At 46.6% G+C, this 25,989-nt stretch overlaps 1 long non-coding RNA gene across 8 annotated transcripts in view; it reads right to left on the reverse strand.

The window, feature by feature from the left end:
* Positions 1-1,190: 1,190 nt before the first annotated feature.
* LOC110599207 (uncharacterized) overlaps positions 1,191-25,989 on the reverse strand; it is a 31,937-nt gene continuing 7,138 nt past the window's right edge. For 6 of the 8 annotated variants that reach the window (XR_002485178.3, XR_013435000.1, XR_005736633.2 and 3 more), the window contains one exon: positions 24,154-24,351. This is a non-coding gene — a long non-coding RNA (uncharacterized LOC110599207). Of the gene's footprint in view, positions 3,803-22,441; positions 23,992-24,153; positions 24,352-25,989 lie in introns of those variants that run through there. The other 2 variants (XR_013434997.1, XR_013434998.1) reach the window with 2 other exon arrangements.

Consider the following 25,989-nt stretch of genomic DNA (forward strand, 5'->3'; position numbering starts at 1 on the left):
AGGGTTGGTATGAGGGCTCTTTGAAAGAGACATATCTGAGCAGGCCCTTGCCATCATGCCCACATTTGAGCATCATACAGACCAAGTTTTCAATTTAATAGCTTTGTGACCTTGGGCAAGTCACTTCACCTCTCTGGGCCTCCACTTACTCATGGGTAGAAACTAAGTTACCTAGAAGGTGCTATTATGAGGATGCTATGAAATAATCAATGTGAACCAGGGGGTATGATTCACACAGGTCCCAGTGGAGATTGGGTGTATAGTAGGTGCTCAGGAAAGTGAGCCAACTACCAGGGTAGGTGGCTGGGCCTGTTTTGAACTTTTACAATTAATAGTTTTACTACCCTTACCTGGGGATCAAACCCAGGGCCTCACACAGGTTTGGCAAGTGTTCTCCCACTGAGCTACATGCCCAGCCCTGCTCTTATTTTTCAGTGTTAGGTGGACACAATATCTTTATTTTATTTTTATGTAGTGCTGAGAATCAAACCCAGGGCCTCACGCATGCTAGGCAGTGCGCTACCACTTAAGCCACATCCCCAGCCCAACTCTTATTACTTTTAAAGCCATTATCATCATTGACATGAAGTAGTGTGTCAGTGGGCTCATCTCCAAGGAAACTTCACAGTAAGTCTGAACTCCAACAACAACTCCTGGGTGCAGGATAGGAGCCCCATGGAGCCCACTCCTGGAGCCTTCCAAGTTCATACCATTTGGCCAGTCTTCCTCTTGAGTCCTTGCTGGTTTGGTAGCACCTCTGCTCTTCAGCCATGCAGTAACTGGCCTGGACAACATTTTCATTTGCAAAGTTGTGAAACAGTGAGACCCCAGCAATGCTGATTATAGCCTCTATAACCTTGAGGTCACATAACTGGCATTCAGGACACCTGAAAATCACTGGGCTTGGAGTCAAAGTGATAAAGAAAATATTTGGGGCTGGGGCTGGGGCTCAGCGGTAGCACTTGCCTGGCATGTGTGAGGCATTGGGTTGGATTCTCAGCACTACATATGAATAAATAAAATGAAAGTCTATCAACAACTAAAAATATATTTAAAAAATAGAAAATATTTATGTATTTATGGAATGTAGGAATGTCTACATTTAGACAAAGGAATGAAGCACTATTCCTGCTATGAATGAGCTTGAAAACATTGTGCTCAGTGAAAGAAGCCAGACAAAAAAGGCAAAATAGTGTATAATGTCATTTATTGAAATGTCCAGAGTAAGAGAATCAATAGAGACAGAACAAAGATCAGTGGTTGCCTAGGGCTGGGAGGATGGAGGAATTGGGAGTACATTAGTCAGCTTTCCATTACTGTAATGAAATATTTGGAGGCAATTAACTTATAAAGAAAAAAGGTTTATTGAGCTTACAGTGTGAAAGCTGAAGTCCAAGATTGAGTGGTGTGATCATCTTGCCCTGCTGTTTTTTTTTTTTTTTTTTTTTTGGTGCCAGGGATGCTTTATCACTGAGCAACATCTCTAACCATTTTTTAATTTTTTATTTTGAGACAGGGTCTTGCTAAGTTGCTTAGGGCCTTCCTAAGTTGCTGAGGATGGCCTAGAACTTGTGATCCTCCTTTCTCAGCCTCCCAAGTCACTGGAATTATAGGAATGCACTACCATACCCAGCCCTGCTCATTCTTTTTTTAAAAACAATATCATTTTTATTCTTACCAGCAATGCACAATGATTGCAAGTTTTTCTTTCTTTTTTTAGTTGTTGATGAACCTTTATTTTATGTATGTGTTTATATGTGGTGCTGAGTATTGAACCCAGTGCCTCTCACATGCCAGGCGAGTGCTCTGCCACTGAGCCTCAGCCCCAGCCCTGCTCTTTTTTTTTTGATAAATCCTTGTGCCAGGCCCTGGGTCTGACCTGGCCTCCTGAGATGGCTGGCCTCTGGTGAGGGCAGTACATGGCAACGGTGGAGCCTCTGGTCACATCACAAGCCAAGAAGTGTAAAGAGCATAGGCAGGGTCCCCTAGTCCCAATCCCACACACACCCAACAACCTAAGGATCTCGCAGAAGGCCCACCTTCTGACAGGTCACAACATCTTTCGATCCCACAACCCTGAGAACAAACCCTTACACAGGCACCTTTAGGGGATACTCAAGCCATAACTTGAGCGAGTGACTGTTAATGAGAATGAAGCTTTCTTCTGGGGTGACAAAGATGTTCTGGAATTAGGTAATGCTTTTACAACCTTGTGAATATACTAAAACCAATAAATTTTCTACTTCCAAGTGGTGACTATGTGACATGAATTATATCTCAATTTATAAAAAGAGGATATGGGGGCTGGGGATGTGGCTCAAACGGTAGTGCGCTCGCCTGGCATGCGTGCGGCCCGGGTTCGATTCTCAGCACCACATACAAACAAAGATGTTGTGTCCACCGAAAGCTACAAAAAGAGGATATGGGTTGCAGTGCTGGTTCTAGTTGTATGACATCACAAGTTTATTTTTTCCTTTCCTTTTTTCCTCTCTCTTTTTAAAAATATTTATTTTTTAGTTGTAATTGGACATAATACATTTATTTATTTATTTATTTATTCATTCATTCATTCATTTTTATGTGATGCTGAGGATCAAACCCAGGACTTCACACATGCAAGGTGAGCGCTTTACCATTGAGCCACAACCCCAGTCCCTCCTTTTTTCTCTTTTTGAGACAAGGTCAATGTTGCCCAGGCTGGCCTTGAACTCCTAGACTCAAGAGATATTCCTGCCTCAGCCTCCTATGTAGCTGAGGTTAGAGGGATACACCACCATATCCAGTGGTCAGGCAAATTTCCTAACTTGCCTTCCTTCCCTCCTCTACAAAATGAAGATAATAATCTCTCCCTTTAGAAGTTGCTAGGGGGAGCCAGGCATGGTGGTGCATGCCTGTAATCCAAGCAGCTCTGGAAGCTAAGCAGGAGGATTGCGAGTTCAAAGCCAGTTTCAGCAATGGCATTAAGCAACTCAGTGAGACCCTCTTTCTAAATAAAATACAAAATATGGATGGGGATGTGGCTCAGTGGTTGAGTGCTCCTGAGTTCAATCCCCCCCACCAAAAAAAAAAAATAGTTGCTGGGAGGATTTAATATGTGGTGCCCACGGCACTGTGCCTAGCTGTTATGGTACTGGTGAAGCACTGGGATGATGTCCACCTTGGTTTCAGCCAATCCCTGGCTGGGAGTGGGGACCAAAGGAAGACCCCTCCCACTATGTAACAGGATATCAGAAATCGAATCTGGTCTGCCTAGGTGATGTGGGCCAAGTCACTTACCTTCCCTGAGCCTCTTTTTGAAGAGGAAAACGACCGGCCACACTGGCTAGCTGGGCTTGTCCAGCGCCCCCAGCCCGCTCCCCTGCTCCATCAGTCTCCCTCTTCCCCACCACAGGTAAAGCTGGGACCCAGGGTGTCATAGGGGCCAACTGGGGGACTTGCATGTTGGGCTGGAGCACAGAGGAACCCCGGTAAATGCTCCAGAGACCCCGACAGCAGAGCGGGGCCCACCTCCCAGGCTTCATCAGGGTGACAGAGTGAGCCAAGCTTGGGCCAGCGTGGGAACACCCACTGGACCACTTCTGTTGGGTGATGTGCTACTGAGCTTTCTGTTCATATAACAAATGACAGACACAATCGACTCATAACTCAAAACTACCCAAGAACACGGTGCTCAGGTTGAGAAGATCAGACCTCTGGAGAGATTCTTCACGGCCTGTGCATCAGGTCCCCTCATTCCCAGCATCCTATTGCTTCAGACAGAAGAATTATTGCAGAGAAGCAAAGCACTGTGAGAAGAGTTCTTCTGCAATGAAAAGTGGAAGGTAAGAAAGTTGTTTTAAATCTCTGCATTTCTTTTTCCTGTGTCTTGATGGATTTGTTTGTTTTGTTGCAATTATCTGTATAACTATTTTAATAAAGAATTCCTGGAGTCTAATACTCCCATGCCTTAAGCATGCAATACATTTTGTGTGCTCTTTTTCCTGTTAAAAAGAAATGGATTTCTAGCCTGGCACAGTGGCGCACGCCTGTAATCTCTCAGAGACTGAGGCAGAGGATCACGAGTTCAAAACCAGCCTCAGTAAAAGGGAGGCACTAAACAATTCAGTGAGACCCTGTCTCTAAATAAAATGCAAAATAAGGCTAGGGATATGGCTCAGTGGTCGAGTGCCCCTGAGCTCAATCCCTGGTACCCACCTCCCCCTGAAAAAGAGGATTTCTTTAAAAAAAAATTGAAAAGAATGTATAAAAGCCAAAAGATAGAAAAACCCAACACCCATCAACTGATGAATGGATGAACAAAATTTGGTATATCCAAACAAATGCAGGATTGTCCAGCCTTAAAAAGGAATGTTACACGCTACAGCATGGATGAAACCTGGAAACATGCTAAGCAAAGGAAGCAGCCACAAAAGGACAGAAATTACTGATTCCATTCATATGAAATACCCAAAATAGGCCAATCTATAGGGACAGTGAGCAGACTAGCGGAGAATGGGAGAACGGGGAGCTGGCATACTGCAAAGCTCATGGGTACAGAGTTCGCTTTGGGCTAATGAAAGTGTTTTGGAACTAGATAAAGGTGATCGTTCCAAAACATTTGTTTTAGTCAGCTTTTTCACTGCTGTGACCGAAGGACCCAATCAGAATAACTGTAAAGGAGGAAAGGTTTATTTAGGGGCTCACAGTTTCAGAGGTCTCAGTCCATAGAAGTCCAGCTCCATTCCTCAGGGTTAGAGGTGAGGCAGAAAATTATGGCAGAAGAGTATGGCAGAGGGAAGAAACTCACATGATGATCAGAAAGCAGAGAGAGAGAGAGAGAGAGAGAGAGAGAGAGAGAGAGAGAGAGAGACCCAAGCCTCACCCCAATCCCCACCTCCTCAGCCACACCCTACCACTTCAGTTACCACTCAGTTAACCCCTATCAGGGGATTAATTCACTGATTGAGTTAAGACTCAGACAATCCAATCATTTCTTCTCTGAACCTTGTTGCATTGTCTTCCACATGAGCTTTTGGGGGACGCCTCACATCCAAAGCACAACACATTGTAAATATTTTAAATACCACTGACCACTTCACAATGGATAATTTTATAATGTGAATTTTACATCGATTTTTAAAAATGAATAAGAGCCCAGGATGTGCAGTGTCATTCCAGTCCCATAAGCATACTCAAACACATAGACATCGACAGAGACCTAAATGTTAGCGAGAGTGACATCATGGATAGCTTTGATATTTATATTCTTTTTTGCTTATATACATTTCCCAAATTCTCCATAGTGAAAATGTATTACTTTCATATAAATGTTTCATAAACCCCCTCCCCACCCCCATACTGGGGATTGAACCCAGCCTCTTGCACATTCTAGGCAAGCACTCAACCTCTGAGCCACATCTCTAGCATATTTTATTTCATTTTATTTACTTATTTGGAGATTGGGTCTGGCTGAGTTGCCAAAGTTGGCCTGGAACTTGCAATCCTCCTGCCTCTTGAGCAGCAAATCCCTTAGAGGCATTTGCTACTCTGTCTGGCTCATAAATCATTTTCTAAGGTTTACAGAGACCTACTACTGTGTGCTGGGATCCACTGAACACAAGCAATACTTTCTGACATTGGTACCACCTTAACTGCCACAGAAAACCTTCAATCCCCAAGGAGGCCAGTGGGACAGAGGTAAGCATCCCCGTTTTTCAAGTGAGACAATTAAGGCTCCATCAGGTAAAGTGACTCAGGTCACAGAGCAAGTCAGTGGTGGAGACGGATTTAAATCCAGTCCTCTGGTTCCAAAGCCCTTGTTCCTAACTCTTCAATGGTGCCCATCCTCTGCTGGGCTTGGGCCCCAGGCCAGGTGTCAGGAGTATTTGGTCCCAAGAACTGCATGCAAATTAGTTTTTCCTACGAGCCCCTCATGCAGACTGGGACCTCTGGGGCCAATCTTCTTATTCCGAGAACAGCCCACACTCATGCACATCTTTGAACCTTTTTCTAGGCTGTACATCTGGTTTAGGTCTTTCTCTTGCTGCCCATAACCTCTTCTTAGCCTACAAGCCTCTTCCTCTGCAAAGTCTGCCCTGCTTTAAGGCCAAGAACACTGTAATCCCACAACTGTAATCCCAGCTCCTCAGGAGGCTGAGGCAGGAGGATCATGAGTTCAAGACAGCCTCAGCAGAAGCGAAGCACTAAGCAACTCGGTGAGACCCTGTCTCTAAATAAAATACAAAATAGGGCTGGGGATGTGGCTTAGTGGTTGAATGTCCCTGAGTTCAATCCCTGGTACTGCCCCCCCACACATACAAAAAAGAACACCTTGGAAGGAGTCTCTCCAGGCCCCAAAGGCTGGGTCTGAGAAAGGAGGTACATGGGAGGCTTACCCATAAACAGGAGGCCTGCTCATCTCAAAGTCAGTGGGCCCTATGTGTGTAAGTCAGCAAGCTGACCAGGTTCCTTACTAATTATTTCAGAAATACAAATTTTTTAAAAATTGTTTTTCCCTTTAACTACATAAATGACATGTGCTCATATTTTTTTTAAGACAGAGAGAGAGAGAGGAGAGAGAGAGAGAGAGAGAGAGAGAGAGAGAGAGAGAGAGAGAGAGAGAGAGAATGTTTATTTCTTAGTTTTTCAGTGGACACAACATCTTTGTTTGTATGTGGTGCTGAGGATCGAACCTGGGCTGCACGTATGCCAGGCGAGTGCGCTACCACTTGAGCCACATCCCCAGCCCCAATGTACTCATGGTTAAACATTTTTTTTTTTAACAGAGCAAAAACTCTTCTACTTCTACCCTACAGAGGTCATCCCTGAACCAGGTGGCAGCACCTCCCAGGAAACCCCAGGAGACAGCCCGACGTTGAAGCCTGGGACTCCAGAATGGGGGATACCAGGTTTAAATCCATACCTGCTGACCTGACCCTGCTGGCCTTGAGCAAGATTTTTATTCTTGCTGTTTCTTGGTTTTTCTTTTGTAGTTCTGGGGATTGAACAAGTGCTAGGCAAGTGCCCTACCACTGACTCACACCCCCAGATCTCTTGTGCAGCTTATTTGGTCTCCCTGAGCCACTGTAAAGTGGGAAGAATATCAGGGCCTCTCCCTGGCCCTGGTATTCTTCTTTGATGAGGTGGGGCTGATTGGAGGCTGAAGTGTGCACACATGCAGTGCTTGGCTCGGGGATCACAGGAGAGAACTGCTCAATGGATAGTGCCTGTTTTTGGTCATCTGAGATCATCCCACTGCTGTTAGAAAAGTCTTATGCATTCAAGTCCATAAAGGCTGCCTGACTATATTGATTAATAACTCAACCCAAGTAACAGGAGCCGGGCGCTCAGCGCTCTGCCCAGCGCTCTACCCAGGTTTCTGGTCTGCCCTCACCTACCTTCATGTGCAGGGCCTGCCCCTTAGGGGAACTCCCAGAGCCTGGAGGAGCCAGACCCACCCACTGCAGGCACTGCAGCCTCCCCAGGTACTGCACCGGGCTTTTTCTCTGGAACCTTCCCAAGCTCCTGGCAGCTGTGAATCTTTTGGCAGGGACTGCAGAGACTCAGCGTGGTAGCTTGGGCAGGCTGACTCCCTTGCCCTCCTTCTGGTTCTGCAGGCTGCAGTTCCTTTCCGAGGCCAGGGCAGGATGCCCAGGAGCAGGTTACTGCAGCATTCTTGTCCTCATCCCAAGGCCATTGCGAGGGGCTGGACTCCCCACTCACCTCGCCTGGATCCCTTCTCTTGGCCTTGCTTTTCCCATATTAAAAACAAGCTACTTGGATCTGGATATTTATTATGATTCTGATGAGAGTCACAGTCACTTTCTCTAAAAAATGCTCACATGACACATGATTCTGCACAAAACATTACCAGCCACTTCCCCTACCAGATCCTTGATGAATCTGCCAGGCAAGCATTTCTTCATTTTAAGAGCTGCTGTATTTTTTTGTCTTGTTTTGTTTTTTTGTGTGGGGATTGAAGCCCAGGGTCTTGTGCAGGTCAAGTGCACACTCTACCACTGAGCTATCTTCACCTGCCCAAACAGGTAATGTTACTTGTAAAATATAAGTTACAAAACAGAATGTATGACATGACCTTTTAAAAAATAAGGGGGCTGGGGTTGTGGCTCAGCGGTAGACCACTCGCCTAGCACATGCGAGGCCCAGGGTTCGATCCTTAGCACCACATAAAAATAAATAAATAAATAAAATGAAGGTGTTGTGTCCAATTACACCTAAAAAATAAATATTAAAAAATGTTAGAAAAGATAATCCCAGGTTACTCAGGAGGCTGAGGCAGGAGGAATGAAAGTTTGAGGCCAGCCTGGGCAACTTAGCAAGACCCTGCTAAATAAACAGAGCTGGGTATTTGCCTCAGTGGTAGGGTGCCCCTGGGTTGCCCCAGTACCCCCTCCAAAAAAGTATTAACATGTACTTGTAAATGCAAAGAAAAAACTGTAGAAATCTATATAATAAATGGTTTCAGAGCTAATCTCTAGAGACTGGAATCTAAAGAGCTTTCACTGCATACCTGGAACATTCTGTAACTGAATTCCTTTTTTTAACAGGTGCATATTATTTTGTGGGGAAGGGGGTTATGGGGATTGAACCCAGAGTGATTAACCACTGAGCCATGTCCCCAGCTCTATTTATTTATTTATTTATTTATTAGCTGTTGATGGACCTTTATTTTTTTAATTTTTATTGTTGGTTGTTCAAAACATTACATAGCTCTTGATATATCATATTTCACACTTTGATTCAAGTGGGTTATGAACTCCCATTCTTACCCCGTATACAGATTGCAGAATCACATCGGTTACACATCCATTGATTTACATATTGCCATACTAGTGTCTGTTGTATTCTGCTGCCTTTCCTATCCTCTACTATCCCCCCTTCCCTCCCCTCCCCTCCCCTCTTCTCTCTCTACCCCATCTACTGTAATTCCTTTCTCCCCCTTGTTTTATTTCCCCTTTCCCCCTCACTTTCTCTTGTATGTAATTTTGTATAACCCTGAGGGTCTCCTTCCATTTCCATGCAATTTCCCTTCTCTCTCCCTTTCCCTCCCACCTCTCATTCCCTGTTTAATGTTAATCTTCATCTCATGCTCTTCCTCCCTACTCTGTTCTTAGTTACTCTCCTTATATCAAAGAAGACATTTGGCATTTGTTTTTTAGGGATTGGCTAGCTTCACTTAGCATAATCTGCTCTAATGCCATCCATTTCCCTGCAAATTCTATGATTTTGTCATTTTTTAATGCAGAGTAATACTCCATTGTGTATAAATGCCACATTTTTTATCCATTCAGATGGACCTTTATTTTATTCATTTATATGTAGTTCTGAGAATCAAACCCAGTACCTCACACATGCTAGGAGAGTGCTCCACTGAGCCCCAGCCCCAGCCTTCCCAGCTCTTTTCATTTTTTAATTTTGAGACAGGGTCTTGCTAAGTTGCTGAGGTTGGCTTCAAACTCATGATCCTCCTGCCTCAGCCTCCAAAATTGCTGGGATTACAGGCATGGGCCACCACAACTGGCTTAGAAATTCTTTTCCCATTTATTTTTATTTATTTTTTTATAAATATTTTTTTTAAAGAGAGAGTGAGAGAGGAGAGAGAGAGAGAGAATTTTTTAATATTTATTTTTTTAGTTCTCGGCAGACACAACATCTTTGTTTGTATGTGGTGCTGAGGATCGAACCCGGGCCGCACGCATGCCAGGCGAGTGCGCTACCGCTTGAGCCACATCCCCTCTTTTCCCATTTAAAATGTGATCCTATAATATCATCAGCATTGATCTCAGAATCTCCAGACCATTAGTCCTTTCGTTGTGGAAAGTGAGTAGATCAGTGAGTGACCCAGCAAGGTAATGAGCACTTAGGCTCCCAAGTCTGATCCACAGGCCATCCACAGGATCACAGCCATAATTTGACATGAAATTGGCTCCCTTTAGCAAGATAATTAACCTATGTAGCCCTCAGTTTACCCTTCAAAGTGGGGTTAGCAGTATTGCCTATACCTCAAAGGCTTTCTTACTTTGTTAAGAAAAAGAAATCTAACTATTTCTTAAAGAAAAGATTTGAGTGAGATCAGCTCTCAAGCATAGAGCCTGGGTCCCCAATAAAGTTGGTAGGTTTCAGAACTGAGTCATTTGCCCTGGTCAACTTCTTCCCAGATGGTGGGTCTCAAAGTGGAGCCCCGGAAGGTACCCCCAAGCATTGGGAACCCAGAGGACAAATGTAGCTCCTGGGATCTGCCTGGACTCCGGCAGCTGGCACCAGTTCAGCAATGGGGATATAAAAAACCCAGACATCACCTCATTGCTGTCTCATCAAAAAAAGGAGACTTTCTTCCTGCACATCCCTGTTAGAGGACAAATTCCTGCTAGTGTGTTGCCTGGTGGGGGAAGAAAGAACAGAGTAGGGAATCTGGAGAGTTTCTCTCTCTCTCTCTCTCTCTCTCTCTTTTAATATTTATTTTTTAGTTGTAGTTAGACACAATATCTTTATTTTATTTATCTATAAATAAATAGAGGATCGAATGTGGTGCTGAGGATCGAACCCAGGGCCTCGCATGTGCTAGGCGAGTGCTCTACCGCTGAGCCACAACCCCAGCCCTGGGGAATTCTCTTCTTAGGGGTCAGAGTGTAGTTTCCAGGTACCATGTGGACACCTGACAACCCCGTCCACTCCATCCCACAACCATGCAAGGGAGGTACTGTATCCCCTTCTAATGGAAAGAAGTTGCTCTTCAAGTTATAGGAGGCTTGTATGAGCTCGCTGAGCAGTAGTCAGGATTTGCCCCCAGTGTCACTAGCTTACAGCCAGTGCTCTGAGCTTCCTGGGAGCCAAGAGAACTATGGTCTAAGCATAGCTCTCCTCGAACTCCTCATGTGGCCAGGCACAGCAGCACATGCCTGTTACCTCAGCTACTCAGGAGGCCGAAGCGGGAGGATTGCAACATTGAGAACAGCCTCAGCAATACAGTGTTATGTCAGATTCCTGGGACCCCAATAGACCTCCAGGAGCCAAATCTGATGCAATCACACAAGAGTCTTTATTGCAAGCTCAAGCCTGGACTCAAAACCGTTCCCAACGCAGCAGTCCCAGGGAGTGAGTCCTGGTCTTTTGTTCAGTGAGATTTTATAGGTTTTGGGGGATACTCTATGCGTCACAACCTCACACAGCAAATCATTCCATACCGCGGGAAAGTCAAACAACAACTCTTACCATTGATTAGCACATTCAATGGCAGGAACAATTTGGGTAGGGGTGATTGGTTAATATAAGAGGGGGATTCCTTTGAACTGATTGGTTTAGGCCACGAGGGGTGTACATGCTAAACTACATGGCTTTAAAAATAAATAAATAACAGCAGCTTCTACCTCAAGACCTGTCCTAAGGAAGGGGACATGACCCTTGTCCTTGGAAAAACCCACAGAGCACTCCTAAGCACATACCCACCTTGCTGAGTTGTTTGTAAATAACAGGAGAGGTCTGCAGTGCCAGGTGTCCCTGACTCAGTTAGGCTAGGTGAGAACCCATAGCAACCCCCCTAGCAACCTCCAATCAGCATAAGACAGAGAAAATACCTGGAATGCCTGGTGACCCCCAAGTGGTTTATGGTGGTTGATAACATGTTGGGAAACCGTGTAGTTTAGCACATACACCCTTCGTGGCCTAAACCAATCAGTTCAAATGAATCCCCCTCTTATACTAACCAATCACACTTACCCAAATTGTTCTCGCCATTGAATGTTAAGAATTGTTGACTTTCCCGCGGTATGGAATGATTTGCTATGTGATGTTATGACGCATAGAGTATCCCCCCAAACCTATAAAATCTCACTGAACAAAAGACCGGGACTCACTCCCTGGGACCAATGCGTCAGGAACGGTTGTGAGTCCAGGCCCGAGCTTGCAATAAAGACTCTTGTGTGATTGCATCGGATTTGGCTTCTGGAGGTCTACTGGGGTCCCACGAATTTGGCATAACAACAGCAAGACCCTGTCTCAGAAAAATAAAAAGGACTGGGAAGGGTGGTAGAGTGTCCTTGGGCTCAATCCCAGGATAGCAAAAGAAAAAAGAAAAAGAAGCTAAAAAATTTTCAACATGCCACCCTAGGCAGGTCTGAAACCTTTCCTGAGTGCTTCTAGATTCCTCTCAGGCATGTTCGGAGGGAATTCCCCGGTTCTCCCATCTATTCCTCCAAGGTGAGACTACACATGGGGCTTTCTTGGAACATGAGGTCAGAAAGAAAACTAAAATAAATGAAGCCCCCAAGGAGCCAGACAGTTCCCCAAAAGTTACAGAAGGAAAGTTCCCACGGTCCCAGATACCAAGTGCGTTCTCTGGGGATCAGTTGAGCCCACTGGCTCCTCAGGTCCTGCCTGCTCAGTCTATCCAGCTCAGGGTCCTCATGGCTTCTTCTCCCCTTATCTGTTCCCTAAAGCGCATGGAGCTCCTCCTTGTACAGTGCTGGACAGAACCCTGTGACCCTGTACAGGCTTCTCAGGACTCTTTAGCAAGGCTCCCCAAGGCCACAGCATGACTAGGCAGAGATGGGCCTCACAAACATTCACATCCACCCCATCTTCCTTTCCTTTCCCCACCTTTAGGTCTACCACTGATTGATGGTGGACCTTTGGTGTTTCAGGAGCTAGAAATTTCAATTTTAATGCTCAATTGCTCAGTTGTTTAACACTGACAATTATTCTGGTCATTTGATCATCCGCCTTGTGATCACAGACCCATCTGCTGTCCTCCCTCTGCCCTACTCAGCCTCTGAAGGGTTTACCTCTGAAAACTACATTTCCCAAGCTCCTTTGCCAATGGCCTTTGTTAGATCCAGCCAATGGGAAACACTGGAAGATGGGAAGAGGCCTGTGGTTGTAGTGGCTGGGCCAGCTCCAAAGTTCTAGTTCCCTTTAGATAGCACATGGATTGGGGTATATTCACACCCCAACCACCTCTTAAAGGTCTTTCCAGGTTGCCCTTATTGAGTTCCTTAAAATGAGCTGTTAGTTGGGTGTGGTGGTGCATCACCATAGACCCAGCAACTTGGGAGGCTGAGGCAGGAGGATTGAAAGTGCAAGGCCAGCCTGGTCCACTTAGCAAGACCTTGTCTTAAAACATTAAAAGGGGTAGGCATGTGTCTCAGTGGTTAAGTACCCCTGGATTCAATTCCTGGTTTAATTAAAAAAAAAAAAAGGGAGCTGTTTTTCTGACAGGGCAACTGTTTTAGATATTCTCCCCCACATTAAAAAGAATTGTAGGGGGCGCTGGGGATGTGGCTCAAGAGGTAACACACTTGCTGGCAAGCGCGGGGTGCTGGGTTCGATCTTTAGCACCACATAAAAATAAAATAAAGATATTGTGTCTGCAGAAAACTGAAAAATAAATTTAAAAAAAAAAAAGAATTGTAGGGGCTGGGATTGTGGCTCAGCGGTAGAGCACTTGCCTAGCATGTGCGAGGCTCTGGATTTGATCCTCAGCACCACATAAAAATAAAAAATAAAGATATTGTGTCCAACTACAATTGAAAAAAAAAAGAATTGTGTTGGGGGACTGGGGATATAGCTCAATAGGTAGAGTGCTGGCCTCGCATGCACAAGGCCATGCGTTCAATCCCCAGCACCACCAAAAAAAAAAAAAAAGAAAAAGAAAGAAAAAAGAATTGTGCTGGGGGCCAGGCACAGTGGTGCACACCTATTATCCCAATGGCTTAGGAGGCTGAGACAGGAAGATTAAGAATTCAAAGCCAGCCTTAGCAAAAGCAAGGCACTAAGTAACTCAGTGAGACTGTCTCTAATTAAAATACAAAATAGGGCTGGGGATGTGGCTAAGTGGTAGAGCCCTTGCATAGCATATGTGAGGCCCTGATTCTCAGCACCACATATAAGTAAATTAAATAAAGGTCCATCAACTAAAAAAATATATATTAAAAAAATTGGGGGAGCTGGGGTTGTAGCTCAGTGGTAGAGTAGTAGTTGTGTGTGAGGCACTTGGTTTGATCTTCAGTACCACATTGAAAAAATAAATAGGATTACAAAAATATTTTTAAAAATTGTGGAAAGGGCTGGGGATATGGCTCAAGTGGTGGTATGCTCGCCTAGCATGTGTGGGGCCCTGGGTTTGATTCTTAGCAACACATAAAAATAAAATAAAGATATTGTATCCACCTAAAAAACTAAAAAATAAATATTTTTTAAAAATTGTATGAAAAAGCCCAGCATGGCGGCATTTGTCTATTAAGTTCCAGCTACTTGGGAGCCTGAGATAGAGGGATTACTTGTGCCCACCAGTTCAAGAGCAGCCTGGGCAATATTTCTCAAAAGGGAAAAAAAGTGCAAAATATATATTGCCTAAAATGTACCATCTGCCCTAGCTTTTACATGTACAGTTCAGTGTTTTAAGTACATTCACAGTGTTCTTTGACCATCACTACTATTTCCAAATGAAATCCTTTTAATGGCTTTTGGGGACTAAACCAAGTTGGTCCTCAGCCTGGGACTGCCTGCTCACCACCTCTGCTTTACAGGTGGCATGAGCTGGTCATGCATTTCCTCCCCTGAGTACCCCAAATCCCATGAAGTTCATGGGACAGAAGATCATGCCCATCTCACAGAGGAGGAAACTGAGGCTCAAGCAAGCCCAAGGCTCCCAAGTAAGCAAGAGACAGCCCCAGACATCTGACTCCCAGCACTAAGCTGTCTGTATCCGCTTCCACTTCCTGTTAGTGCCCTCTAAACCTGTGCACATATTCACTGCTGCCCTGTCCCCCAGTGAGGGTAAAGACCAATTAGGTCTCCTGTGGAGGGTCACCTGGGGAGTGGAGTGGGGTCCTGGATCTCTGCTACCTATATACCTAAGTAAGACCACCCAAGGTCAAGGCACAGGCACTTCTCTCTGCATGTGGGGAGGGAAGGAAGAGTTCTGGGTGCAGGCTCCACGGGTCTGGTGGTACTGCTTTTCAGGGGTCAGATGGAGGCTTGTGATAGTGGATAAGCCCAGAGCCTATCATTAAAACAGTCCAGCTATCACTTAGGGAGGGCTCACATTCCCCAAGCAGTTTGGCACTTTGTCTCTTAATCCTCAGAGAAAATGAAGGCTCCTGGGGGAGGGGGAGTAGAACCACCCAGAAGGGTGCAACAAGGACTTGAGCCCAAGTCCAAAGCCTGGCCCCAAAGGAGGCATCCCCGCCTTGCCCTGCCCTGCACCCATATACCCCAGCTCCTGCCCCACCCAGGGCCCACTCAATCTGGCCCCTTTGCCTTTGTAGTAGCTGCTTCCCCACACGAGGCTGTCTCTGTGAGGTGAATGAATCAGGTGTCACACGCCTGAAGGGAGGCAGCCCTGCACCAGCACAGCCAGCCAGCACCACGGACCAGTCCTACGCCTGCTGCAGCCTCGGAACAGAGCCAGGCAGGCTGCCCAGCCAACTTGTGGAGGACACAGCGACAGTGAGAAGACGAGAAGATGACCAGGAGAGGGAGGAGGACTCCAGGTGGGGACACAGGCCTCTGGTGGTCCCACATCTCTGCCAGGGCACAGTGGGCACTCTGACCCAAGTCCCGATCAGCCCTAGGGGTGACAGTCACCTCACAGGCCTGTGTTTAAACCTGGCTGTGAACAGCGCCCACTGGGTTTGTCTGAGAATGCAAAAATCTGCCTGGAAAGATCTGGGAGACTCAAATCATCCCAGTTGCCTCTTGGGGAGGGCCTGGGTAGCTGGGGATAGAAGGGGAGGAGAAAAGACTTGGAACTGTCTATTCTTCGTCCAAAGTTTTTTGGACCATTTATAAATAATTTAAAAAACTTAAACCCTAGAGCTAGGAATTTAGCTTAGTGGTAGAGCACTTGCCAGGTATATGTAAGGCCCTGGGTTCCATTCCCAGCACAACCAAAAAAAAAAAAAAAAAAAAAAAAAACAACGAATTTTTAAACCCTGGATTGGTAAATCATTGCGGTGTGACCTTGAGCGAGTCACACAACCTCTCTGAGCTTTTATTCCCTCAGCTATAAAACAAGGTTATAGGGGCTGGGTTTGTGGCTCAGTGGTAGAGCGCTTGCTTGTCTTACATGTGTGAGGCACTAGGTTTGATCCTCAGCACCACATAAAAATAAATTAAAAAAATAGAGGCACTGTGTCCATCTACAACTAAAAAAATATTAAAAAAAAACAACAACAAGGTTATAAAACACAGCACTTGCCTAATAGCATAGTGGTGAAGTATAACTGGAAGTATGAGTATAATGTGCTTAGCATGGTGCCTAACACACAATAATAGCTCCTAAAAAAAGTACTGCTATTATTATTATAACTATTATTGGCCATTTGCCTGACTGACCCCAAGCAAAAGCTACCACTCGTCTTCTCTCACCCTCCAGGGTCTTGTTCTCAACCTGGAGGCCATTTCAACAAATGCCAGCACTGTCACCACTCGATGTGGGTTAGAAAAATCACATCACTGCTGGGCATGGTGGTGCACACCTGTCATCCCAGCAGCTAGGGAGGCTGAGGAAGGAGGATCGTGAAATCAAAGCTAGCCTCAGCAACTTAGGGAGGTCCTAAGAAACTCAGTGAGACCTGTCTCTAAACAAAATACAAAATAGGGCTAGGGAAGTGGCTCAGAGGTCAAGTGCCCCTTAGCCCCTGAGTTCAATCCTTGGTACCCCTCTCCACCAAAAAAAAAAAAAGAAAAAAGAAAAATGACATCACCTCTCTATGCCTTGGTCTCCTCCTCTGTGAAACAGAGATATTAGAATTTCCTCAATATTCCCAATGTCATCAACAATCAAGATTTGGGTATTCACCATTTATTTTGCACTGCAAAAAAAATAAAGGTTTGGGCCTTGGACTTCAGAGGACCCCCTGGTTTCAGACCTGGTTCTATCACTTATCAGTTGTGTGACCTTGGACAAGTGACTTAACCTCTCTGTGCCTAATGAGGAAAACAGTGGTGTTGTGATCATAAAAGCAAGTTAATACGTGGGAGGTGCTTAGGATTGTCTTTTCCAGGTATGCGGGAGCCATTAAGGGGAAGATGCTGACTAAATATTTGCTGGGAAGATGAACAAATGAGCAAATAGATCATCAAGGTTTTAATAGTCCCACACCCTCCTTGTAGATCCTGTGTGGGAGCCTGCTCTGGCCTCCCCTCCTCCTGCTCACCCCTGAGCTGAGATCCTGCAGATCACCTGGAGGCACCATCCCAGGTGCCGCACCACCACCACCACCACCTTGGCTACAAATTGCCCTCCAGCAGCCAATTCCTCCCTGTCTGGACTGGACAGCCTCTGGGAACCAGGCTAGGGGATGTGGGGCCTGACCTCAAAGGGAAGGAAGCCCATAGTAACTTAACTGTCACCTGTTAGAGCTCAGGTCTGACTCTCCCTAACTTATGAATGAGGACCCAGAGCTGCAGAGATGGAGGCAGTGGCCCCAGGGGAAGGGAGGAGCCTGGACTCCCAAGCTGGGCTTCTCTACCACCCCCATGGCCCACTGCTGTCTTGCTTGCCTTGCCTGCCAAGGTCCTGGTAAATCAGTGCCAACGCAACAGACTTGGGGGAGAAGGGAACTGAAGGGCAATTAGAAGCACGGTATCAGTGATGGCAGTTTCAAGGTCATTCACACTGTACAAATGGGGAAACTGAGGCCCAGAGAGGTCCCATAAGCTACTCCAGGCTGCCCAGCCCAATACTGCACTGCTAAGATGGATGCCTGTCCTTCTTGCTCCACAACCTGCCCTGATGTCCCGAGTACCCGCTGTGGCCTGAGACAACCTGACTGCCTGCAAACAGGGACCCAGACAGGAAGGGCCCAGAAGTGGTTTGTAGGCAGTTCTGCTGGAGAGAGCCCAGAGGGAGCCATAAATCAGGCACTGCGGCTGCTGGGCTGGAGCTGGGGAAGCAGGTCCCTATCCTCTGCCCCCACGGCATAGTACAGATGCTGGAGAGCTGGGGTGGCCCTGGCTGGGTTCTGGGCAAGCCACAGCTCTGCAGAGGGAGAGATGCAGCAGGAAATGCTGAGCTGAGCTCCCATCGAAGTGAGAGCAGAAGTCCAGCAAGGCCGGCTGGGGGGGTGGGGGTGGCCTGGTGACTTTCCCCTGTAGCTGGGTGGAAGGAGACAAAGAGGAGGCTTCAGTACTTGCAGGACCCACGGGCTGTGCCTTCTGTGGCTGAACTTGGAGAAAGGGGCACAAAGAAGGGAGCCAGGGTCTCCTTGAGCTTCTCTCAGCCCCCTTAGGTTGGGAGGGAGCATCTCGGCCCTGTCATGGGGAACTTGACAGTGTGTGAGAAGGTAGCTGGGGTGGGGTGATAAAAGGCATCTGCTGGATGACGATTTCATAAGGATGGCAATCAGGAATAAGGATTCTAAAAAAAAAAAAAAGCAATGTACTAACTGTCGACACCATGCCAGTCACAGTGAGCCTCAGCAGTCCTAGGAAGGCCCTATTTCTTTATGCCCCATTTTACAGATGAGGTAACTGAGGCCCAGAGTGGTGACATGCTGGTCTCCACTCCAGCACCAGGAGAACCTTCTCTGGGGCTCTAAGCTCCAGGTGGCTTTGGACACTGGTTCCTGCTCTATTCCCTATGCAGTGTCCTGAATGAAAGCCACACTTAGGACATGAGGAGTGGCTGCATGAGGCCAGTCCCTTGAGGGGCAGATAAAAGGGGCACTACACCTTCCCCACTCCCTGCTCTTCCACATTCAACCTTGTTTCTGTACCTGTCAAAACCTATGGTCTCCTGGGAGCTTCCTGATGTCCCTAGAGGTGGCCAATGCCTGGAAAGTCACTCCCACGTTGCAGATGAGAAAAGTGAGCCTCAGGGAGGTTATGCTTGGAGACCCCAGCCAGCCCCTGGCCAGCCAGGCCCCTTCTCTTCCTCCCAAACCCTATCAGCCTTCCCTGGGAGCGGGTGGGACTGGCTGTAGGGAACAAATAATACCAGGGGCAGCTAACATTTAAGGACACTTAAGAGTGTGTTAGGCATGTAGCCGCTCATCTGACCCTCCCAACAACTTCTTGGGTTTTTTTGGAGGATGAGGGGGAGGGAAACAGATTTATTGAGATATAATGAACACATCAATCATTCAAACCATTCAAAGGCTCACTCTTTAGCTATTATCCCACAACCCGCTCACCCTACCCCCACAGTTCTGCATAACCACTCTAATCTACTTCCTGTCTCTCTAGAGAGATTGCTTATTCTGATTAGATTGCTTATTCTGGAGAGTTCATATAAATGGAGTCATGTCATAATCTGACAATCTTTTGTATAGGTATGTTTACTAAGCCCATTTCCCAGATGGAAATAATGAGGTGTGAGTAGGTGAAATCCTTACCCAGGGTCCCTGATGAAGCAAAGATGAGAGGGATTCAAACCCAGGTCCACCTAACCCCAGAGGCCCTGTTCTCTGTCATTACCTCACCAGTTAGTGAGTGTGGAGTAATGGAGCCATCTTCCCAGGACCCTACTTCCAACTTCCTCCATCACACCCAGAGGTTCTGCCAGGACTCCAGGTCCAGGGAGCCCACTCAGTTTTTGTGACCCCTGCTCAGTCCTCAGCTATGCCATCTCCTCTGGAAGCCCCCTGACTGCTCACCTGTCTTGGCACTTCCCCCACCTGAATGCATTTGCCCATGGCCAAATGGGCAGCCTGGTCCTTTCTGTGTAGTGGGAAACTTAAGCCCTTGGGAAGTGTCAGGGTCACTTGGTAATCCAGGCAGAGTGGGGCAAGGACCAGATCCCCAATTCCCACACCAGCACTCTCTTCCCTGGAGCATTTTAAATGGGTGCCCTTCTGGCTCCAGGGAAGGGGAACGAGCACTGAGCTGAGTTGGGCACCTGGATGAGTCCCATATCCAGGGGTTCCAGCACAGTTCCTGGGCCAGGATCCAAGATAGGCCCTTATCTCTTCCACTTTTTTTTTTTTTTTTTTTGGTACTAGGGATTGAACTCAGCAGCACTTAATGACTGAGCTACATCCCCAGCCCTTTGTATTTTTTGAGGTGCTGAGGCTGGCTTTGAATTCATGATCCTCCTGTCTCAGCCTCCTGAGCTGCTGGGGTTACAGGTGTGTGCCATTGCACCCAGCTCATCTCTTCCACTCTTGCCCCCTCCTGAGAAGTAGTGCCATCAGCTCATGGGAAACAGGAGAACCGTGGCTCAACAAGGCTGGAGTTCTTCCCAAGGTCATGGACACTGAGTAGAGACTCATCTGCTGACTTCCAACTTGCCTCCCACCATTTACTGGGTCAGGAGCTCCAGTTTGAGGCTCTTGTGGCCCCTGGAGTTGCCCCTCTATCAGCTCTTATAAAACTGGCCTCGTACTTATTGGGGTTCTGGACAAGAGGAGTTAGAGGCCCATCTTCTTCAGGGCTATAGTCCCAGTACAGAGAAGGGCAGGACACAGGTCCCATTCTGTGGGTTGCACGATGACAGGAAGGGAAGAAGGGATAAATAAGGTCTGGAAGCCAGTTCTTCTGCCTAATAAATCAAGAATTCTTTTGATGTTTTGGGGTCTTATGCCCAAGGAGGATCACCCACACAATCCTGCAGTTTGGGGGGCTCCTGGTCCCTTGTAGCTCACCCACGTCCCTAGGAATTGGGTCCCCGATTACAGTCAAGACCCTGTCCCAGGCCACTCCTGGTGACACAGCACACCTCACAAGCCCGGAGCACATGGGCATTTCAGTCATCTCCTCTCAGCTGAGGCCACAGTAGGTGGCAGCCCCTGGCTCGCAGTGTGGCAGTCCTGGCACCATTCTTCCCCCGGTCCTCACAGGGCCACTGCCTCTCCCCACAAGCGGCTGCTGAACAAGGATGTGTGAGAATGCCTGGGAATGTCACCTGGGCTGAGCAGGGAGCTGCTCAAGTTTCAGGGGTAGGGGCTACTTGAGACCCAAATTGGGACCCTCCACTGTCTCAGGAGGACCCTGACTCTCCTCCCTCTCCCCAACACCATCTTGGTCCCAGGGGCTAGAGAGGAGGCAGGGTCCAAGGTTCAGGAACTTCCCCAGGGCCCAGAATGGTGGTGTAGACACAACAGGAGTCACATTTGTTTACCGAGAATTTTCCACGCCTCCAATTTTTTCTGCATGTTTTCTCACTGATTCCCAAATGAAGCCCCTACAATTAGCACTCCATTTTACAGAAGAAAAAACTGAGGCACAGAAAGGAGAGGTCGCCTGCTTAAGGAGCCCAGCTGGGAGGCAGGAGTGCTGGCATTCAGCTTTGGGTTAGCCTGGCCTCGGAGGGAAGCTCTAGATCCCGAGGGGAGTGAGCAATGCCCTCTAGAAGTCACTGCTGATGTTTGGAGGTGGCTGTACCTCTTCACACATGGGGTGTCAAGGATCTTCTGAGTGGAGGCAGATTTATACTCATTAGAAATTCTCAGGGCTGGAGATGTAGCTCAGTGGTAGAATACTTGTATAGCATAAGTTTGATGCTCAGCACCACAAAAGGAAGGAAGGAAGGAAAGAAGGAAGGAAAGAAGGAAGGAAGGAAGGAAGGAAGGAAGGAAGGAAGGAAGGAAGGAAGGAAACGAAACTCTCAGAGGGCTGGACATAGTGATGCACATCTTTTTTTTTTTTTTTTTTTAGTGTTTTTTGACGCCAATGGGCCTTTATTTATCTATCTATTTACCTACCTATTTATTTATTTATAGATGATGCTGAGGATCAAACCCAGGGCCTCATACATGCCAGGCAACTGCTCTACCACTGAGCCACAACCCCAGCCCCCATGCACATTTTTTTTAATTTTTATTTTTTAGTTGTAGTTGCACACAATACCTTTATTTATATGTGGTGCTGAGGATCAAACCCAGGGCCTTGCAGATGCTAGGCGAGCATTCTACCACTTAGCCACAACTCTAGCCCTCATGCACATCTTTAATGCCAGCATCTAGGGACACTTGAAAGAAGGGTCCAAGTTCAAGGTAGCCTGGAAAATTTAGCGAGATCTTAAAAACTTAATGAGATCCTGTGTCAAAATAAAAAGAACTGGGAATGTAGTTCATTGGTTGAACCCCTGGGTTCAATCCCTAGTACTAAAGACAAAAAAAAAAAAAAAAAGATTGAAGACACCTTGGTGGTAGGAATTAGAATTGCCTAGTTTCTATACTTTACTAGTGGGGAAACTGAGGCCTAGAAAACTTGGTCAAATCATGTCCAAGACACAGATAATTAGGATCAGCTCTCCAACCCAGCTCTCCCAACATAAGTCAAGAGTGTCAAGAAGGTCAATTTGACTGGGCACAGTGGTGCACTCTTGTAATCCAGTGACTTGGGAGAGGCTGAGGCAGGAGGATTACGAGTTCAAAGCCAGCCTCAGCAACTTAGTGAGGCCCTAAGTAACTTAGTGAGACCCTGTCTCAAAACAAAATATAAAAAGGGCTGGGTATGTGGCTCAGTGGTTCAATCCCTGTTACAAAAAAAAAAAAGGGGGGGGGAAACGTGGTGTTCTACTAAGATTGACATATAGGCAAGTACAACACACCACTGTTGAACCTAAGAGTTCTAGTTTTTTTTTAAAAAATATTTATTCTTAATTTTTTTTTTAAGGTGGACACAATAGCTTTATTTTACATTTATGTGGTACTGAGGATCGAACTCAGTGCCTCGTGCATGCTAGGTGAACACTCTACCACTGGGCCACACCACAGCCCCAAGAGTTATAACAGCATGTTAAGGCATATCAGAAGACCTTGCTCAGGCTCATCTTTGAAAATGATGGAAATAACAAAATGCAAATAACAGGAGTGTAAATGACTCATGGAATGGCCTTAGATCAGCATCCAGCAGTTAGTGGGTGTTCAGTTTGCAGTATCTAATATTCATTTATTTCTCCTTGCCATTTCTCCTCTCTAACATTCTGCCTTCCAGGTCAAGCACTTCTCAGTACAGTGCATTAGGTAATACTGGGGACTACTGCTTCAGCCACTTGTTAGCAGGGTGATCTTGCACCGGTTACTATTTACAGATTCTGGGCTTCATCAGTAAATTGGGAATGTATTACCAGTATCTACCAAACAGTAGTGAGGTGGAAATAATGCATGTGATAGGATTCATGTCCCTGTACTACAGTTGAGAACCCTATTCATGAGACACACCCTGTCCTGGGGACACAACTAATGTGAATGTACTTCATAAAATTCACCAGTTAAGTGCTCAGTAAATGTGAGCTACTGTCTGTTACCTGTTACTTCCACAGCTATGCCTCATCTATCACCAACACAGGCTGCAGAGCTCCTGACCCATCAGGAAGAGGCTGGTCCCCAACCATCAGCCAAGCAGTAAGGAAAGACATCAGCTCACCTGATCTAGCTCTGATTTTCAGGTGCCTGCTTGAAGTCAAGAATTCTGAAAAAAAAATTCTTTTTTTTTTTTTTTTGTACTGTGGATTAAACCTAGGGGCACCTGACAACTGAGCCACATCCCCAGGCCTATTTTGTATTTTATTTAGAGACAGGGTCTCACTGAGTTGATGAGCACCTCACTTTTGCTGAGGCTGGCCTTGAACTTGCAATCCTCCTGCCTCAGCCTCCTAAACCGCAGAGATTATAGGCATGTGCCATCACGCCCAGCTCTCAGCCCTTTTTTATATTTTATTGAGAGGCAGCATCTCACTGTTTCTTAAGGCCTTGCTAAACTTAGGCTGGCTTTGAACTCATGGTCTTCCGGCCTCAGCCTCCTAAACTGTGGGATTACAGGCTTGTGTCACCATGCCCATCCTGAAAATGATTTTTGTAAGCATGGCAATGACCTGGAAGAGCCCCTGCTACCCACAGACACAGAAATGTCAAGACACAAGCCCAGGATTGATTCATCCATGTCCATGCTTAAGGTACAATTCTGCAGGAAGATACCTTCTTCAGCAACCTGTGCCTAAGGAAGCAGGATGGCCTGGTTCAGGTGGGAGGATGGAGTGGTAGGTCCTTTTAGGCATGAGGAGCTTCCCCGCCATTGCCTGCAGGGGGCGCTGTTGACATGGCAATTCTGTCAAGTGGAAAGCCAAGCCAGTTTCAGAGCCAGAGAAACGGTTCTGTACTTCCAGAACCTCGTTTTTGTCCTTTAGAAAGTGGGTTTGACAACAAATCTGTGAGGCTTCAATGGGACCCAGAGAAGTTTGTGAAAGAAAGCAAAACACACATTCACAAATTAACCTCTCTACATCTCAGTTTATTCATCTATGAAGGGAGATAACCATAGGTTCCTCCCTGTGGATATCCAAACATGTAGAAAAAAATAAAGTGTCTGGTACCTTGGAAGCACCAGCAGGTGGTGATAAGAGACAAAGTGCCCTGCCGATTCAGAACATCATATCCAGGTCTTGTCTCCTGCCTCTTGGAGCTCCAGCTGCAGAATCAGAAACAAGGCAACTGTTAGCTACACTGAAAGCCCAGGCTGCTTCAGACCTGCCACTGACCTCTCCAGTCTGTTTCTTCGTCTACACCACTGATGGGATCTCAGGTCCTCTGAGCTCAGAGGATGACTTATAACTAATCTGACACGGAGTGCCGTCTATGGGAAGTCACCGCTGACTGATATTTACTCATTCAACACACTCTGCTAACACTCTGGATCTAAGCCCTAGGGATGCAATGTTGACTAACAGGACTCTTGACCTTGTGGAGCTCACAGTCCAGTTAGGAGATGAATACAGCATCAGGCTAGAATGAAGGAAAAGCTGGGGGCTGGAAGAGCCCAAAGGAAGCAGCTGTCAGATCCCTGGGAGTCAGTGAAAACACCCTGGAGGAGGAGGAAATGTGGAACATCTAAGGAATGAAAAGGGGTTCTGTGAATATTGAGATGAAGGAAAGGATTTCAGACAGGAAGCCTAGGGTGCAAGCAGATGTGGCACAATCAAGACTTTCATAGTGTCAGGACTGGAAAGTAGAAGAGATTTGGACGGGGGTTGGGGGGGGGCGCATCAGTCCTCTCCATCCACCCTGCCTCCTCCAAAGCTACCAACAGGGAACATTCTTTTTTTTTTTTTTTTTAAAGATTTATTTTTTATTTTTTTAGTTGTAGTTAGACACAATACCTTTATTCCATTCATTTATTTTTATGTGGTGTTGAAGATCGAACCCAGGGCCATGCACATGCTAATGAGTGCTCTACCTCTGAACCACGATCCATCCCAGCCCCCAACAGGGAACATTCTTGTGTCCTATCTATGCCTCAAGTCCTTCCATTTGCTCACCCACTGCCCAGGTAAAAGAACTACTTCTCTCATGGGGGGCTCTTTGTCTAGCAGGGGTCAGAAAGCACAGGCACCAGGAGCTCCATTAGCTCAAGTCATGAGCTAGGTACTAGATGTGCACCTAGGTAATGAGCAGGGCACCCAGCACCAAATAGTAGTGATGGAGGATGAGGAAGGCATTCCAGGAGACAGCCAGTCCTCCAGTGGGACACAGTGGCATTTCAGAGCAAGTCTGTGATTTTCTTTCTTTCTTTTATTTTTTTTGGTACCGGATATTGAATGCAGGGGCACTTAACCACAGAGCCACATCCCCAGACTTATTTTGTATTTTATTTAAAGACAGGGTCTGTCCACTAAGTCCCCCTCACAGACAGTAAGGCCTCAAGGTCGGCTTCTTCCTCCACCACTAACCTCTCCAGATGCTAGAAGGCAGGAGCAGAGTGCCTGCTCTGGTGTGTGTGACTGGTCCCTGGTCCAGGCCCATTCTGAGTTCCTGAAATCTTCTGACCATAGCAAGTGACTACCTTAGGGTTGAGACAGAGGTTTCAGAAATTTTCTTGGCACATCTCTCCCATGATAGCATCTGCCACCTTTGGGTGATGGCAGGCTGCTGACAGGCCCTATATGTCCTCACACAGCCTAACTACAGAGGGATGTGCCACAGTGTAGCTGTCCCTGAGAAGGGCAAGCTTCATGTCCATTGAGCCTGAGGATGGGCCCACTTTTTTTGTTGTTCTGGGGATTGAACCAGGGGTGCTTTATCACTGAGCTGTACCCGCAGTCCTTTTTAT

The sequence above is a fragment of the Ictidomys tridecemlineatus genome, chromosome 2 (assembly GCF_052094955.1).
Source record: "Ictidomys tridecemlineatus isolate mIctTri1 chromosome 2, mIctTri1.hap1, whole genome shotgun sequence".
Classification (NCBI taxonomy): Eukaryota; Metazoa; Chordata; class Mammalia; order Rodentia; family Sciuridae; genus Ictidomys; species Ictidomys tridecemlineatus.